The sequence below is a fragment of the Gopherus evgoodei genome, chromosome 1 (assembly GCF_007399415.2).
Source record: "Gopherus evgoodei ecotype Sinaloan lineage chromosome 1, rGopEvg1_v1.p, whole genome shotgun sequence".
Taxonomy (NCBI): domain Eukaryota; kingdom Metazoa; phylum Chordata; order Testudines; family Testudinidae; genus Gopherus; species Gopherus evgoodei.
Window position 1 is genome coordinate 67303917 of NC_044322.1, and position 19164 is coordinate 67323080.

Consider the following 19164-nt stretch of genomic DNA (forward strand, 5'->3'; position numbering starts at 1 on the left):
AAGACTTGTTGGGCAGTACCCTGGTTTGTATGAGATGTTGAGGTAGTTTTATGATTTTTTTCCAACTCTGGAGAGAAAGCCAGTGGCTCTTTTTAGCAGGTGACATTGAGATGCATCACGCTTCCCCCTCATGGAATTTCAAAAGTGCTGGTCACCATACTGATCTGCCTCTTCAACAGTGCCTCTGTCAGACATCAGACATCGATTTTTGCACTATTAGGAAAGTGACAGCACAAACAGAGTTTTGGTCATATGACTAATTTTTAACCAAAAAATTAAAAATGAAAACCTCAATCCTCTGCTGTATTGGGACAGTTTTGCACTGCACCTCTACTGCACAGTGGCCCTAAAGCCAACCACAGGAGGGTCACCTCAGCATGTTAGGATCCATAGGTGGTATAGAGCTTCTGTAGAAGTTCTTATGCCAACTGCCTTCCTGCAGCTGGTGCATGAGAAGAGGCCAGGGTATCCTAATGCCCCAGCCATCCCTAACCACCATAACAGCCTTTTCTGTTCATTGACAACCAGCAAAAATGAGATAAACCCTGAGGCTTCTCTAACATGCACCAGGGGACCAAATCAATGCCTAGATGGCCTGGGACAGAGGAAGTACAAAGGGAACCTTTATGCTTCTCCTGTGCTGCTACACTAAGAACTATGTGAGAATTCATCAAGACAAATGTAAGTTTTTCAAAGCTTCAGTTGAATAACTTGGACGTGTCATTGATGCCAGGGACTTAAGGAAATCACCAGAGAAAGAGAAGATGGTTCTTCAAGTGCCACTGCCAAAGAATGGGTCACAGTTATGTTATTCTTAGGACTGCTTAACTACTATGGTAAACTTCTGCCTAATCTAGTGACAGTATTGTCACCATGAACTGTTACAAATGAAGAAAAAATGGAAATCGACTAAAGAATGTGAGGCTGAATTTAAGGAAACTGTTGACCTCGATGAAACTGTTGACCTCAGCTAAAGTTCTTACTTATGTTGGTGCCTCAATACCATTTTGATTAGCTTGCGATTCTTCCCATATGGAGTGGGTGCAATTGCCTTTGATTGACAAACATTCACTACTCATTAGAAGAATTATGTGCAAATAGAGCAAAACACTCAGCATTATCTTCAGAATTTGAAAGTCACCAATCGGCATGGTAAACATTTTACCTTGCTGAGTGAAATGGGTATCTGGCAAACTTGTCAAACACAGAGGACTTGTTTCATTCATGGCAATCTAATAGCATTTTATGGAAATGATAATATGGACCAGTTGCAACCTCATCAAGTACAGGCTTTCAGGGAGAGGTGCTGGCACTATTTTTATATTGGGGGTGTTGAGAGCCATTGAACAAAACTGTAAACCCTGTATCGAATGGAAATCATTTCAAGCCAGAGGATGCTGCAGCACCTTCCACCCCCGTAGTTCCAGTGCCTATTAGTCCAGGGATATTCCAGAAGGACTTTCTGTTCCTCTGATTGAACCTCCTTCCATTACAACTTCTAATTTTGATGACTTAGTGGAAGAACCTTTGTATCAGATTCAGTTGATTCCTTACCACAAACTGCTACCATATTCAGGACATGGCCCCATCACCAAGAAAGTATGAAAAATAGTGATATGCCTGAATTTACGAATAATTGAGTTGCTATTCAGAACAGCATAATACCTTGCAATTTAAGAGTTTGTGGTTGTTCACCCACAACTTTTTAGGTTACGTTGCGTTATTTGTTAGTCATGTAAACAATAATATATATTTAGGAAATTTTTTTAAAACTAGAATAGAGGAATGTGATATCATAGCTCTATACATTGTTTGGGTGCTCTGCAGTCTCCCTTCCCCAATGAAAAACCTCACTTTGGTTTTGGTTTCAGTTTTGCTGCCAGAACAAGAAAGTGTCCACAGCAGATAGCTATGTTTCTATCAGCTCCTTCTGTGCCTGTCTATCTCCATTTCCACAGGAAATATACATATAAAATAAATGTTACTTCCTGCCTCCCTCCTCCTAATGGCTCCTCTGTCCCAATTCTGTATACTCTAACCAGTCTGAGTACAGATCTTCAGCATTTTCCTTCAACCCTCACCCCTACCACCCTCATTTCAAGGGGGAATGGCACTTCAAAAGGCAAGGAAGTGGGATATAGAGTGGTAGAAACTAGGGATGGAGGATAGGAGGTACCTTGACCTGCTAACTCATGTTTAGTTGCTGGAAGCGGTGGCTAGTACATCCCTCGGCCCACATTGCTTCCAGCAGCTCCCATTGGCCTGGAGCAGCAATCCACGGCCAGTGGGAGCCACGATCGGCTGGACCTGCAGACGGGGCAGGTAAACACATCGGCTCGGCCTGCCCAGGGTCTTTCCATACAGAAGCAACAATCCCTGTTTGAAAAACTCTGAAATGGCAGGACAGGGTTTCCAACACAGAAGTCCTGGCAAAAGCTGGTTCAGTTGGCACTAAGACTTATTTGATCCGTGCCCAATTGAGGTGAACTGGCTACGTAATCCATAGCCTCATATGCCTGAGACCTGTTTATCAAAGCAAATATTATATTCAGAATTAAGCTCTAGCAATCATAAGGAGGGGAGCTGTAATACTTCAAAGACACACTGAAACACAATCTGTGCAAAAGGAACATTTCTGTCTCTAGCCCTGAGTGACTGGCAATTGATCACATTGGATGATGCCATGCCATAAGGATGGGTGTCCACATCTTTGAGAAGAATTGTATTGAGCAGCCGTGCACTGTGGAATCACAGTGCCAGGCATGGAAACAATATGCTGCACAGGTTTATCAAACAGGGGTCTCTGCTTCTGTAGGGAAAGCCCCTGGCGGGCTGGGCCAGTGTGTTTACCTGCCCTGTCCATAGGTCCAGCTGATGGTGGCTCCCATTGGCCGTGAATCACTGCTCCGGGCCAATGGGAGTTGCTGGAAGCGGCAGCCAGTACGTCCCTCAATATAAGGACATATGAATGACCTTACTGATTAGACCAGTCTTCCATCTAGTCTAGTATCCTGCCATTGACAATGGCCTGACCAGTAGCAAATGCTTCAGAGGAAGGTGGAAGAAACTCTGTGCTAGACAGTTATGGGATAATCTGTCCCAAGAGAAAATTTCCTCCTACAGCCCAATAGTTGTCGTAAGACCTAAAGCATGAAGATATTATATTTCTGGATATTCTTCTTAGTCATATAAATATCAAATTCCTTTATTGAAATTACAATACTTCACACATCTGCAGCACCATTCACCCAAGCAACTCCCAGTCCCTACCAGAGCTCAGAATAGAACCCAAGGGTCATTCTCTAACCACTAGGTACCCCTGCCCTCCCAAATGAGTTTTCATGATACCAAAACACTCTAACTTCTTTCATCTACAATCAGCAGCAGGCAGCACTGAACCCTTAGTACCTTGTGTGAATGAACAACTAAAATTTGTGCTTTGAGCTTCAAATTATTTAGGGGAACTTGAGTTTCTGCTTCCCTCTCCCCCTACCCTTCCTCTCTTGGCTTGTTTCATGCTTTTAGTATTACAAACTGATTTTCTGCAGTTTTTTTCCTCTCTCCCCTGTTCTCATTATCTCTCTCAATCTCCCGCTCACTAAATGTAATTCTTGAAGAAATCCATTTGTCTCAGAGTGCACAATACATTAGCGTACATTCCACCAGCTTCATTAGCTCCAGCATTTAGCAAAAGCTTGTTTCAGCCTCCAGCTGGGAGTAGGTGGGGCTTGAGGTGGAAAATAGTCCAATATTCACCACTTTTTATAGCCTTACACTTCATTGCTGGACTAATAGGCACATTTGGACTATCAGGAGACAGCCTACCAGGTAGAAAAGCAGATGGCTGAGGAGCTTCAAGGGGCTTGTTTGTCATGGTCCACAACTCTGACATAAAATTTGGTGTGCCTCCTTTTATAAAAAGGGAGATCAAAGCTGATAGCTGGCGATGTATGGGTTATAGTAAGTCACACCCTTTCTTAGGACCAATGTGTGTGGAGTGGGGCCACACCACTGTAATCGTCCCCTGGAGCAATCTGACTGACTCATCTGGAGCTCAGATGTAGGAGCACTGCCTCCTCCTCCAAGATGTTGCATATGCTGTCCATGCTCTGCCTCAGCTCAGCAATATTTATTGAGTGTCATGTGTACAGCCTGTAACTCTATGTAGAGCACTTACAAAGCACATTACATGTTCAAAGCAATGTACAAACATTAACTAACTAATCATTACAAAATCCCTATTTGATGAGGAACAACACTCTCCATCAACACCCCTATGACAAAGTTACATAAGCATTATCCACAGATGGGGAAAGTGAGGCAGATGGTAAACATGACTTGTCCTAGGCTATACAATGAGTCAAAGCTGGGATGAGAATTCAAGATGTCTATGTGTATACATCCAGTTTTTACTTTGGCTGACTCCTAGCCATGGCTGGAACATGGGTAAGAATCTGTTCTTTCTTCCCTCCACAGTGCTAAGAGAGTCTGGCCCTATGTTTCTCTAATCTAAAGTAAAGGTCCCAATTCTAGACATGAGCTGAGGTGCTGCTGATCTCTTTGACATTCCCTTTGAATGGACTATTTTTATAAGAGGTATTGATTGACTCCAAGTGAGATCAGTGAATCAGCTGTAAAAATTGCACTTTGTATTTTGTAATCTTTAAAATGAATGCACTGACAAATTTCTGGGTTTAAAAGAAAGGAGTCAAAAACGATCTTGCATTTGTTTAGAATTGTACACAATGTGTAAGATAAAGCAATCAATACCTAATTACTAGTCTATCTCCAAGACCACAGCTTTCTCTATTTTAATGCCTAAGCTTTTCACTGAGATAAACCCACCTGCTGTGTGACCTGATGCATTTGTTTTGACAGCACTGGTTAAGGGGAACTGCTTCAAACATGACAATAAATATATGGTCCCAAGAGTAAGCCCCATCCCCTTCTCCAAATAACTGAGCACCACAGAAAGTTGGTCTTCAACTTCATTATTAAATACTAGATGTAAGTAAGAAGAATCATTTTTATACTGGAGTGTGGATGTGCATTCAAAAACAAGAGGCACTATGAGCCAAATTTTGCTCTCAGCTACACCAGCGTACATCTGGAGCTCCACTGAAGAGAATGGAGTTAATCCATGTTTTTATCAGTGTAAATGAGAGCAGAATATGGCCCTCTGTATTAAATATATATAAATTATATGTGTGTATATTTTGTATGCATTTGAAAACAAATACATCATAAGTGGTTATCCATAAACCCTTTTTTGAAGTCAAGTTCCTGACTGGTAGCTTTTAAACTCAAATAGCACTAGATGTTTCACTCTGTTGAAAATTATATTCCTTCTTAATGGGCCTGTTCTTACAAGGTACTGAGCAATTTCAATCCAAAGCCTGAGATAAAAGTTGCAATTTGCTGGCAGCCTAGGTATACAGGGAGAAGGAATTTAAATAAAATATTCAGGCATAAATATTGACATGATGAGTGGAATGGCCAAATTCTATACATCCAAACTCTGTCTTAGGCTTTTATGTTGTGCAGGATCCCATCACCACAGTATCTAGATTGCACTTTTACTGCTATACCAGATATTCAGTCTAATTTCTTATTATTATTTAGCATTCATATTGCAGCAGTGCCTAGGAGACTCAGTCATGTACCAGGTCCCCATGGTGCTAGGCACTGTACAAATACATGGTTCAGATTAGGAGCCATGTTAGCTTGTATCTGCAAAAAGAACAGGAGTACCTGTGGCACCTTAGAGACTAACAAATTTATTTGAGCATAAGCTTTCATGGGTGCATCCGATGAAGTTGGCTGTAGCCCATAAAAGCTTATGCTCAAATAAATTTGTTAGTCTCTAAGGTGCCACAAGTACTCCTGTTCTTTTTGTATAAATACACATAAGCTTTCTGCCCATCTGAGTTGGCAGCAACAAGGGCTGGGTTCAATATCTAGGGGTTCTGTTTCAATAATACAATGTAAAACTGACTTGAGCCCTCACCCAGTGACCTGGGACAATTACATATCACCCCCCGGGCGTCTCTAAGAGGCATTACTTCCCCTCTTGCAAGCATGGAGTCTGAGTGTAGCAAAATCCTTTTAATAAAGGAGAGAAACAATGCGGCATTATGTTGGGGAAACGCCACAAACAGGATTCATAACACAAACTATGAGCAAAAGACCACCACCTCCCAAGTAAGTTTGACAGTATCCCTTTCCCCTCAGGGTCTAAAGTACAGCAACACAAAAAATCACCTAAAGTCCCAAAAGTCCAACACCCCAAAAGTCTCATTAGTTCAGCAACCCAAAAATCACTCAAAAGTCCAACAACCCAAAAGTCTCTGTCCCTGGTCAGTGCAGCCCCAGAGTTTTACGTCCCAGCCCTGGGAGGGAGGGGGCCCACAGAAGTGTTAAGGGGCACTTTATGTGGTCCAAGGCGGACTGCCACACCTCTCCATGGGGTTCTGCTGCAACCTTCACCATGAGCCACTCTACCAGCCACTCCACTCCACCAGCCGTCCTGCAAACTGCTCTGCTCCGCTCAGCCAGTCATCCCGCAAACTGCTCTGCCAGCTGCTCATATCTTCAGGCCCCCCCCACAGCACTCAGTGATTTCAGCTCTCAGTGATTTTAGCTCTTTAATGATTTCAGCTTGTAGTAGGGGAGCCTCAGTGGTGGTGAATTCAGCTCAGCAGCCTGTAACTAGACTCCTAATGGAATTAAAATTAGCTCTGATATTCCACAGTAGAGAGAGAAGGAGAAGGTGCAATTGGTATTCAGGCCCTCAAAAGGGGACCCATAGTATCAGGTACAAATACCTGTCCTCAATCTCTCTCAGTTCACTGGCTTTTGGAACCTATGTCCCTTGTCCAGCGAGTGCTACTTAGTTGATGACGAATCTCTCTGTCATAAAACAGTTTCATTGTCTTTGATTCACATTATCAGGGTAACTGACCCTGCCAGCAGGTAGGGGATCTTGGGGGACAACTACTGCACTGGTGGGGTGCAAAATAAACTTTATTAAGAAAATGCAAAAACAGGGAAAATTCAATAATGAGGGGTATGGGGTTTGTTAAGGTAGACAATTGGAGAGAGGTTTCTTTTAGTAAATAGTATAGGGGGTTTCAATAGTGGGGTACAATACAGTGGGGTACAATACAGTTGGTAACCAATTAACACTGAAGTATAAATGTAACAGGTAGCTAACAATTTCTATGTAAAGGGTGTGTCACAGCAGCATATAACCAACTAACAGTTATGGGTAAAATGTGTTAAATAACCAACAACTCTAGGTAAAAATGTGTCACAGTGGTGTAAATGTAAAATGTGAGGTGTGTCAGAGAGAAAAAGGGTAACCAATGGGGTTTTATGCTACAGTTCAGTAATACAATTGAGGTTTGGCAGCAGTGGGAGCGGGGTGAACACGTGGGGGAAGGGACTAAAAGAGAGAGAGAGAGAAAGAGAAAGGCAGTGGTAGAGGAATGAGGTTGGGGGATGGGGGAAGAGGAGCACGTGGTGGAGCAGAGACCAAAGGCAGAGGCACTGCAGAGGGAGATTTAAACTCAGAGAGACACAGAGAGCAGACAGGCTGCAAGTTTAAACAGCAGAGAGACTGCAACGAGTGATTGGGGAGCTCGGGGGGAGACACGGGCAAGCTTGGGGGGGGGGGTTAGGGCAGTGGGAAGACAGACTTAACCACAATTATACAGAACACAGCAAAATCTTATTTATGATCTAACTTAACCAAGACTACACAAATTAGCAAGTAACAGAACACAATGCAACAATTCTTTTTTAAACCTAATTTACAGAGCACAATACAAACAATTCTTTAAACCTAACTTAACCACAGCTATGCAAAATGAAATTACAACTTATCTAGACTAAGAACCTGATTCTAATAGGTGCACCTTACACTATGCCGATTCTTTGATCGGGAGGGGGAGCAGTTCCAGAGGGCAGAGTGGTGTGTGCCAAGGGTACAGCCCCCGGGGGGTGGTGGCTGCAAAAGTGGGGCAGCTGCAAGCCAGCGGTCCAGGATACAGTCCAGGAAGGCACAGTTTAGCAGCTGCACAGGCTTATTTTTAGCAGCAAAGGCACTGCGGAGCAAGAAACAGATTACAGATACAGACCAAGGAGTTAGCTTGGGTCTGTCTGCTGGGGAAACAAGACCAGCAGCTAGGACAGGGGGAGTCTGCAAGAGGGAGTTCTTACCAATCCCCAGGACAGCAGCAAGCGCAGAGGCAGGAACAGCAGTAGCATTGGAGGATGGAGAGAGAACTCGATTCACTTACAATAATCAGGAGATCTCCAGGCACAAATTCGTTGTTCGTGGGAGGGGAGTTTAAAAACGGGGGTACGCTCAAAAACAAACAAGAGCGGGGAGAGGGCCCCCCAAAGACCCCTAGCTGATCAGACCAGGTGACAAAGCAAGGACCTTCTCCGAGGTCTGATCAGAAAATGTCCGGCTTTAAAGGCAAACTCAGGCAGTTTCCGACCAGTACTTTTGATTGACTCCTCTTGATACAGGGGAGAGAAGGCAGGGAAAGGCTGCAGGTAAGCATAGGCATGCCTGGGCATGTTCTGAGCCACAGGTATGACTCATATGCTTAATTAGTTGGCCACTTCAGGTCTTGCATTTCTGGGCATCGCCCCCCACACCGAGCCCAGGTCTGAACAAAGGAGCCAAACAAAGAAGCAAGAAGCCCCCGCCCTAGGCAGAGCAATGGCTTCAGTTAGTCTGTACAAGCCATTCCTATGAACAGGGCTGTGACTTTAGTTAGCACAATGGCCGGGAGGGGTGGCCACACAGGACAAACAGAAAGGAGAGGGGAAAAAGTAATGCCACAGGGGGACAGCTGTAAGAGACAGTAACAACACTTTATTTTTCCTGCCCCAATAACAGAGAAACTGGGGATCCTACAGTAGCCAAGGTGACCATTTGGGCTCATGCTAGGCAGGGTGGGTGCGCCTATGCAAACAAGATCAGCCCCTGAAGTTCTTTTCCACAACTCACCACAATTCACCATCAGATGTCAGGGTAGAGCTCATCCTGACTCTGCTTACATACATAATAAAAAACAGTCACTGATAGTGGCTTCAAAGTTGTGGGGGGGGGAGAGAGGGAGGAAGGGGTAGTGACAGGCTCTGCTCGAAGTCATAGTTCTTTTTTGGGAAGGTACTTTTTCTTGTTTATAACCTACTTTCCTCTTATATACTGTATGAATGAAAAGATAGGGGCATAGTTCAGGTAATGTATTGAAAGAATAACTACAATGATCCTGAAAGAGTGCATTTGACTGAATTAAAAAAATGTCCACACTTTGTTCTATTATGTGATTACTTTTGTAGCATAAGGATATTGCCACACTATTCAGCTTCCCTGGTCTGGTCTAGACTACAAAGTTAGAAACATAAGCCGTCTTGTGCTTACCTAGTTGTTCACATGTCTACACTTAAATTTGTTTCCCACAAATGTAACTGCCCCAGTACACCAACATAATACCACCAGCTCCCCAAGTGGCATTGAGCTGTCGCACAATGCTCAAAACAAACTGCTCTAGTAACAATTGTGAACTCCACTGCTCAGAGGACATGTAGATTGGAAGCCCCTATCCCCATTTAAAGCCACCACAAATTTTTGAAATATCTTTTCCTGGTTATCCAGCTTTGTGAGCACACCTCTCTCTGCTCTCCATTGTTGTGCTCAACTGCCCAGCTGATCATGTCAGATATGTTCCTCCAGACACACTTTGGCCTGGATATTGGATGTGCTTGGACTGTGGGAAGAAGAGGCACAGCTCTGAACCAACAATAGAAACATCAACATCCAAGTGCAGGCTGCTTGAAGATGCAGAAGAAAGTATATGACAGAGAAGCATCAATTGATTCTTACAAGAAGGAGGGAGAAGAATTGTTCTTCGTAACCTCTGAGGATAGGACAAGAAGCAATGGGCTTAAACTGCAGCAAGGGAGGTTTAGGTTGGACATTAGGGAAAAATTCCTAACTGTCAGGGTGGTTAAGCACTGGTACGACACTTTCCCACACCATTCGATGAGAAATATGATAGGCACCATTTCCTTAAATGGGCTACTGGCATACAGGCCTGGATGGTTTTGGGACTCCTGCAACTGCTGTGCTCTCTCTGCTTTTGTTACCCTTAGGAGAACTTTTGCAAGATAACAGCCATATTTCTGGATCTGTGTGTCAAGCTTGCCACAGCCATCCAACACAGAGACATCAAACTAAGAGGTGCATTGACAGTAGAGAAGCAAGTGGTAATCATGGTGTGGAAACTTGCACTACCAGATTGCTATCAGACAGTGAGTCATTTTGGAATAGGAAAATTCACTGTGGGGGCCGTTGCCATGCAAGTGCGCAGGGCCGTTAATCATCTCTTGTCATGCAGGACAGTGACTTTCAGCAATGTACAGGACACAGTGGATGTCTTTGCAGCTATGGGGTTCCTGAACTGCAGTGGAGCAGTAGACATCACACACACATCCCTATTTTATCCTCAGAGTGACTTGCCACAGAGTACATAAACAGAAAGGGCTAGTTTGCCATAATTATGAAAGCTCTGATGGATCACCGGGGACGCTTTACTGATGTCATCGTTAGCTGGTTAGAGAAGATGCATGATGCATCTTTAACAACACAAGACTGTTGTGAAAGATACGAGAAGAGAACTTCTTTCCTGACCAGTGGATTACTATAGGTCAGGGATCAGCAACCTTCAGCATGCGGCTTGCCAGGGTAAGCACCCTGGCAGGCTGGGCCAGTTTGTTTACCTGCCAGAGGGGCAGGTTTGCCGCTCCTGGCCAATGGGGGTGGCGGGAAGTGGCGGTCAGCACAACGCTCGGCCCGCGTCACTTCCTGCAGCCCTCATTGGCTTGGGACGGCGAACCATGGCCAGTGGGAGCCGCAATCGGCTAAACCTGTGGACGCAGCAGGTAAACAAACCGGCCCACCAGGGTGCTTACCATGGTGGGCCATGGGCCAAAGGTTGCTGATCACTGCTATAGGTGATATTGAAATGCCTGAACCTGGGTAATCAGCCTACCACTTATTCCCCTGGCTCATGAAGCCATACAGTGGCCACCTTTACTCAATTACAGATTCAACATGTGCAGACTGACAGTTGAATGTTCTTTTGGTAGATTGAAAGGGCACCGGCATTGTTTACTCACCAGATTGGATCTCAGTGGAAAAACATATCTCAGTGGTTATAGCTTCCTGTTTTGTCCTGAATAATATTTGTGACACAAGGGAAGAAAACTTGCCACACAGATACAGGCAGAGCGGCTATCTACTGAGTTTGAACAGCCAGGCACACAGGAGCTATCAAACAAGCTGAATGAGGAGCTATGGGGTTTAGGGAGACTTTAAAAGAGCAATTTAACAGCAAGCCATAGTAATGTTTTGTGGTGTATTGTGCTCAGCCTGGCGCTGCAGTTGGGATCCTCTGAGGAATTGTGTGGTGCTTGCTGCACATCTGTGTATCACTGACAGTGCAGCTAACAATGTTGGGGTGCTTGCTGTACATTTCTGATGACTACTCTGTTTTTCACTAATTCTATGGGATGTGAGTGTACAAAATCACTACTTTCGTTGCCAGCAGGCGTTATATATCATGTGTTGTAAACTAATAAAAATGAATAATTTTCAAAACAAAAGAGTTTGATTCACTTACAAAAACAGTACCAAACAAAAGTTGTGAAGAACATTAAATACATGTTAACTTAAAAAAAAATAGGAACCGTAATAAATACACAAGAGGAAGGAACACTGATGTCCCAGTGTAGCTATACATACATCAACTATGGCTCTCAAGGTCAGTGTATCCATACTTTTCTCTGGTGTGGAGTACTACGGGTAGGCATGTGGGCCCCAAGGCCATGTGGAATGCTAAAAGGTCGTGTAGGGAGATGCTTTGCTGCAGTTCTCCATCTACTGCAATGGCAGTCAAGTCTGGGATTGTTGAACCTGGAGGTCCACAGGAGTCTACAGTATCTGAGTTTGCTGAGGGAGAAGCTCCATTATGTCCTGGTCCATATCCGCATCCTTTTCCTGGGCCTCTTTCCTGTCTGCACTTACACCAGTTCTGCAGTCACTTCATGTTATCCCAAACCTGCAATACTATTCAATCCCTCAAATCAGGTCTTGTTTCTCAGGCTCAAAAGTGGCAATCCATTGTCTGTAGCTTCTTCATGAATGTCAGCAACAACTGGTTTTCCCTATGTTCCAGAGAAAATTGGCCACCTTGAAATCATCATATTCGCCGCAGTTTTTCTTTCAGGTCTGCAAATACCAGAGGATCATGTGTCCAACACTCAGGATAATAGTGCAGAGCTGCATAGGCCTCATGTTCTGTCAAAGCAACAAGTCCCAAACAGGTTCATGGGAAATTGAAAATATGTGCAAAAATTACAGGATAGAGATGATATTATGGGATGGAGAATACTGAGTTATGGGAAGTTGACCTCTTGCTCCCAATCATCCCTATGCAACTCTATTCTGCCCCACCATGCATTGCCAAAGCTATCCAAAAGACAATGCTCTTAATGGTGGCAGGTTGTACACTGGCATAACTACCCAAGGTGCACTGCACTGTGGATTGACACAAGCACTTCTGGTGAATATGAGCAATGCTGACACAAGCAGCTAAGTATGCACATGCACAAAAGATATACTAACTGCAGCAGCTGTATGCTGCTGTAACTTGAGTTGGCAAAACTTTGTAATGTAGCCATGGCCTCTGAAATGTAACGTTTGTTAGTAAATATTTCAGCAACAAACTCAAAGTGACTTCACAATTTTATTGTCTCTTTCCAGTGACCTACACAATTTTCATAATTAACTTGAATTTGTTTGGTTTCTCTTTTACCTTCTAGAAGAGCGATAGGCAACCTATGGCACGTGTGCCAAAGGCGGTACACGAGCTGATTTTCAGTGGCACTCACTCTGCCCGGGTTCTTGGCCACAGGTCCGGAGGGCTTTGCATTTTAACTTAATTTTAAATGAAGCTTCTTAAACATTTTAAAAACCTTATTTACTTTACATACAACAATAGTTTAGTTATATATTATAGACTTATAGAAAGATACCTTCTAAAAACATTAAAATGTATTACTGGCACGAGAAACCTTAAATTAGAGTGAATAAATGAAGACTTGGCACACCACTTCTGAAAGATTGCCGACCCCTGTTCTAGAACCTCTTCTGAAACCATACCTTTGTCTCTTCTTCTCACAGCAGTCTCCTCTACTGAGCAATTCCAGACCATACCAGATACCCAGAGCATTTAATAAACTGAAATTCCATTGTGAGGCTGTAAAAAAAGAAAGATGACCATGTTCCCATTAATATATCACCACTGTTTCACAGTTGAGATAGAGCTTATACGAAGTATGCCTTGTTAGAGATCATTGAAGAAGTTATCTGCTAAGAATTATTATCCTGTTTAGATGTGTGTATCACCTTTGTGTATGAAGATATGAATTTTTGCTGTACGCTTGTTACTAAATAGGTTGTATTTGTGGATAACACCCACAAGACAGATTTACTTCAAGACTAGCCAGCCATGTGTTGACAGGCCATTAAGGAGAATCAACTCCTCCAATGGGTCTCTCTGGAGGACGCCTCAGAAAACATATGGACAATGGAGGTCCAGTGACTCAGCAGCACATAGATCCCTGACTTCAGGTTTGAGACAGTAACTTTCCATACATATGGACTAGTGGTATAAATTGGAGACTGTGACACCACCTCCTTGCGTCTTTCCTGCTCCACATCTCTGTACTCTAATTTCTAACAAAGAAAGCCTTGAACAATGGATTGAGGGCCCCATTATTTGGGATGAACCAGAGAAGCTTATTACAAACTGCCAGATTTAACATCACTACTATTGTCCTGATCTACAGACTCTGAAATCAACTGTAATGTTGACTAGAAGGCAGTTAGACTCAGCACATGGCCCCTCCCCTGAAACAGACCACACTATATACTACAGCAGGGATCAGAAACCTTTGTCACGCGGCCCACCAGGGTAAGCACCCTGGCAGGCTGGTCCAGTTTCTTTACCTGCCGTGTCCACAGGTTCAGCTGATCGTGGCTCCCACTGGCCATGGTTTGCCGCTCCAGGTCAATGGGGGCTTTGAGAAGCCATGGCCCGTACATCTCTGGGCTCGTGCCACTTCTCGCAGCCCACATTGGCCTGGGACGGTGAACTGCAGCCAGTGGGAGCCATGGTCAGCCGAACTTGCTGATACGGCATGTAATCAAACCGGCCTGGCCCGCCAGAATGATTACTCCAGCAAGCCGCATGCCAAAGGTTACCGATCCCTGTACTACAGCTAAGCAGCAAAACACCCACCCAAACAAAGAGACAGAGAGACAGTTAGACAAACAAACTCACTCCCAAGGGTTATGTAGTGACTCCTCCTTCACCTGGAGAACTCCCTCACAAAACTCACATTTTCTGCTCCTGTTGACTAGCTGACACCCTGGGTAAGTTGTTCCAATGGTTAATTGCTCTCACAGTTAAAAATGTGCTTTATACCCAGTCTGAATTTGTCTAGGTTGAGCTTCTAGCCATTGGATTGTCAAACCTTCCTCTGTTAGACTGAAGAGTCCCTTATTAAATATTTGTTCCCTAATAGGTTGTAATCAAGTCACCCCTAAACTTTTTTGTTAAGTTAAATAGATTCAGCTCTAGAAGTCTATCACTATAAGGCATATTTTTTAACCCTTTAATCATCCTTGTGGCTCTTTTCTGAACTTTCTCCAACCTATCAGCTTCCTTCTTGAATCATGGGCACCAGAACTGGTCACAGTATTCCAGCAGTAGTCACAATATAGAGGTAAAATAATTTCTCTTCTACTCCTTGAGATTTCCCTGTTTATGCATCCCAGGATCTCATTAGCTCTTTTGGAACCAGCATCACACTGGGAGCTCCTGTTCAGTTGATTATCTACCATGATCACCATACCTTTTTCAGTCTTTGCTTCCTAGGATAGTATTCCCCATCCTGTAAGTAATCCCCCAATTATTTGCTCCTAGCCATATTAAGGCACATATAGTTTGCTTGTGATGCAGGACACATTAGAGGACAGGTTCCCCAAATGCAGGTATTTAAACGGTACCTAGTCATCGTGGCCCAGACTCACCTGGGGGCGGCAAGCAGCTGCCTAGTTCGCCATCCCACCCCCCCAGCACCAGCCTGAGGCATCAGTACCTCCCACCCCAATCCCATCCCCCACACCGAAGTCTCAGCCTGCCTGTGCTCAGTTTATCAAGTGATGCAAATTGCTCTGAATCAGTCATCTGCAGTGGCACTTGAATACTTTTTACAGTGGATGGTGAAAGCCAATGGTCCTCAATTACCTCACGCCCCCTCCTTACCCCTGTGCACCTCCCCCCGAGCTGGGACCAGGAGTAGGACTGTGGTTTTGGGAGGGGGGGACGTGGACAGGGCGCCCAGCTGGGACCATAGCTGGGAGCGGGAGCAGAGCCCTGAGGAGCGGAACCAGCAGAAGCCAGGACCTCATGTGTGAGGATGGCAGCAGAGCCTCGGTCATGGGTCCCTCAGCATGGACCTGAGTGCAGGGCTGGGAGTGGAACCCTGGGTGCTGGGCTGACTGCAGCCACGATCTTGATGCAGGGCTGGAAGCAGAGCCCTGTGCACTGGACCGGCTGCAGCCAGAATGGGGGCACAGGGCCAGAAGTAAAACCGTAGTGGCAGCCAGGACTGGAGCCTTGGGCACGGGTCCTGCAGATGATACGCAGCACCTGAAAGCACCAGTACTAGCCAACTTCTCACAGTGAAACCTGGGGGTGCTGGAGCACCCCCCCCACACACACACTCCTAGTTACAGAGCCTATGGTCACCTATCCTCTTAATTATTTACCATGCCTACAATTTTTGTATAATCTTTCAACCTCTCTACATCCTTCTCTCACTTCTTCCTTGAATATACGATCTGCAGGAAGCTTTGTGGGGGAAATCTCAGCATTTTGTTTTTCTAAGACTCCTCCTTGCCACGGGAGAGGTAGATTCCGTCCACTCCCTCTCCGCACACTTATTTGGTTAGGAACATCAGTCTGCTTATTTCAATTTGCTGCCACAAAGAGCCATCACATTGCTGTTCAGCCAGCTTCTATGCTTTGCAAAGTAACTCAATAGATTATGAACAAGTCCTTTGCTCTTGACAGGAATTGCAGCAGGTGCTTGCATGGATCAAGGGAGTGATCCATTTGTCAATACCCTTAGGCTTTGTTCCAAATTTTTATCTTTTCTCTTTTCCTGTAGCTCCTCTTGAGAACTGGGCTGCATCTAAAGCTATTTGAAAAGGGAAATATCCCCTTTAAGGCTCTCCATATTCTTTTATTTATTTATTTATTTATGGTCTTGTGTATGGGCTTGATCCTGTGAGGTATGGAGCACCGCACCCTAAACTCCAGCTGAAGTCAGTGAGAGATAAAGGCACTCAGCACCATGTAAGAATAATCCCTAATGTACAACTTTTTGAACACACAAACTATCCAGGATTAAAGTGCTCTCTTTGTCATCTTTAGAATGTTTTTCTCAGCTGCACTTTCCCCTGACACTCAATGCATTTCATACTTTATTTACTTTATGTAATTATTTTTATCAACTATTAGTAAAACTCATTCTCTTTTGCATTTTATCAGATTTTTTTTTGTGGGGGTAGGAGGGTGTATCCAGAGCTCAGTGTTAACAGATCAAACAGGAGGTTGTTCCTTTTATGGATACCTGCAGTGTTTACCTCTTTATTCTAACACTATATTTTATCAGGTGGATTATGATATCTTTTTATTTTTTGTTTATTTGCTAGAAACAGTTTGCTTCAGAGAGCTTGTAAGGTATTTGAATAGTAATATTCTCTCATCAACCTTAAAAATGGGAAGCTGTTCCCATTGTTCATTTCCAAATGCTTATCTCTAAGTCTTTATATGATCAATTTTACAAAGATTTTGTCTTCAAAATGTTGAGGTAGACATTGTTTATGTTTATGCTTGAATTAATTCTTTCTGCTAACTCTAAATTGTAGAGATGGACAGTATCTAATCCTAAATCATTGGGGATTTTTCTGCAATCCTCATATAGGATGAGATATTGAAGTCAAGGGGAATTTTAACTAAATTATGGACTGTAGGACAGGGTCCAATGTGCCTATACTGCAAAATGCAGGAACCTACATTAAACTTTCACATTGCAGTATGGGAAAATATATGAACAGCATTGTATGTTACCTACTCTTGGAAGTCCCTTTAATGCAGAATTTTAGCCACACTTACTGGCAATACATTATTTATTTATATATTTATCTGGTATCCATTAAAATAGTAGCTGAAGAACCATACATTTATTGAAGAAAGTGTTATTTTATCCAGATATCTACTTCTTTTTTTTTAATGGAAATTTTGTCTGAGCCTTAACTATGGCCAAAGAGGGTACAATATCATTGAGGAAGTAGACTTAAAACCATCTTTACATGCCTCTGGTCCTGGGGCCATTTTGTTCTCACCTGGTCTCCTGAAATAAGTAAGTACTCCAGCTTGTACCGGCTGCCAGTGACTTCAAAGGACTGATATTTCAGTCAGTTTTGGATCATCAGGGCACGAGTAGGCTCTGCCCATTCATGCTCCCTTTATCCCAGATATGGCCTAATCTCACAACCAGAGTGAGTGAGAGTGGAATAGGAGTTGCAACATCTGAGGATTCTTCTGTAACAGGATGATCATCCTATAGCCCAGGGGAGGGCAAACTTGGGCCGCATCGAGTTTTGGAAATTGTATGGAGGGCCGATTAGGGCAAGCTGTGCCTCCCCAAACAGCCAGGTGTGGCTTGGCCCCTGCCCCCTATCTGACACCCCCCAGTTCTCACTCCCTGACGGCCCCCAGGGGACTCCTGACCCATCCACCCCTCAGCTCCCATCCACCCCCCCCGCTCCCTGTCCCCTGACTGCCCCCAGAACCCCAACCCTTGACTGCCCCCACCATCCCATCCAACTCCCCTCTCATTCTTGCCCCCTCGAGACCCCTGCCCCATTCAACTCCCCTTTTCCCCGCCCTCTGACCGCCCTGACCCCTATCCACACCCCCTCCCACCGACCAGCCCCTATAACTCCCCTGCCCTCTAGCCAACCCCCCCACTCTCTGACTGCCTCAACCCCTATCCACACTCCTGCCCCCTGACCAGCCCCCCTAACTTCCCTGCCCTCTATCCAACCCCCCTGCTCCCTGCCCCCTTACCGCATTGCCTGGAGCACCATGGCTGAGCACCAGGACGGGCAGCCGTGCCACTCGTCTGGAGCCAGCCACACCACCACGCAGCACAGAGCACCGGGTCAGGCTGCAGCTCTGCAGCTGCGCTGCCCCAGGAGCTCGCAGCACCACTGCCAAGAGCATTGTGCCAGCAGTGCAGTGAGCTGAGGCTGCGGGGGAGGGGGAACAGCAGGGGAGGGACTGGGGGCTAGCTTCCCCGGCCAGGAGCTCAGTGACCATAGTTTTCCCACCTCTGCTGTAGCCAGTTACGCTGGTGTTAAGCATCCTTAGCACTGGAGGTGCAGTGGAGAAACTGGCCCTTGTAGGCACATTCTAGTTTCTGCTATATGTAAGTGCTCACATTGATTTCACAGGAACATTTTAGTTAAAAATGCAGCATATGTTCTGCAGCCTCTTTTTAAAATGTTTTCTTTACCTTTTGTTGTTGTTGTTGTTTGTTGTTGTTTTGTTTTGTTTTAAATTTCTACTTGGATTTAAAAACAACAACAACAACAACCATTCTCCTGCTCATTTGTTGTTTATGGCCCCAATTCAAGACAATATTCTTATACAAGGAAGCACTTGAGCACATACTTAATTTTAAGCATATACCCAAATGCTGTACTGAATTGAGCCTATATACTTCTGGTGTGATCCCAGACCATGTATCACTCTCTGATATCTTTGCTCATCTTTTGCAGGTTTTGCTAAAGGATTGTTTTGTCTATTCCTAACCAAGCTTCCTCTACTAATAACAATCATGATGAACACCATTTCCCAAATATTTTTCAGCTCCTTTCTCTTATCTGTTTTAGATATGTTGTAGTTAAAAATGGTCAAGCTTTTTTCAACAAAACATTTTTATGTT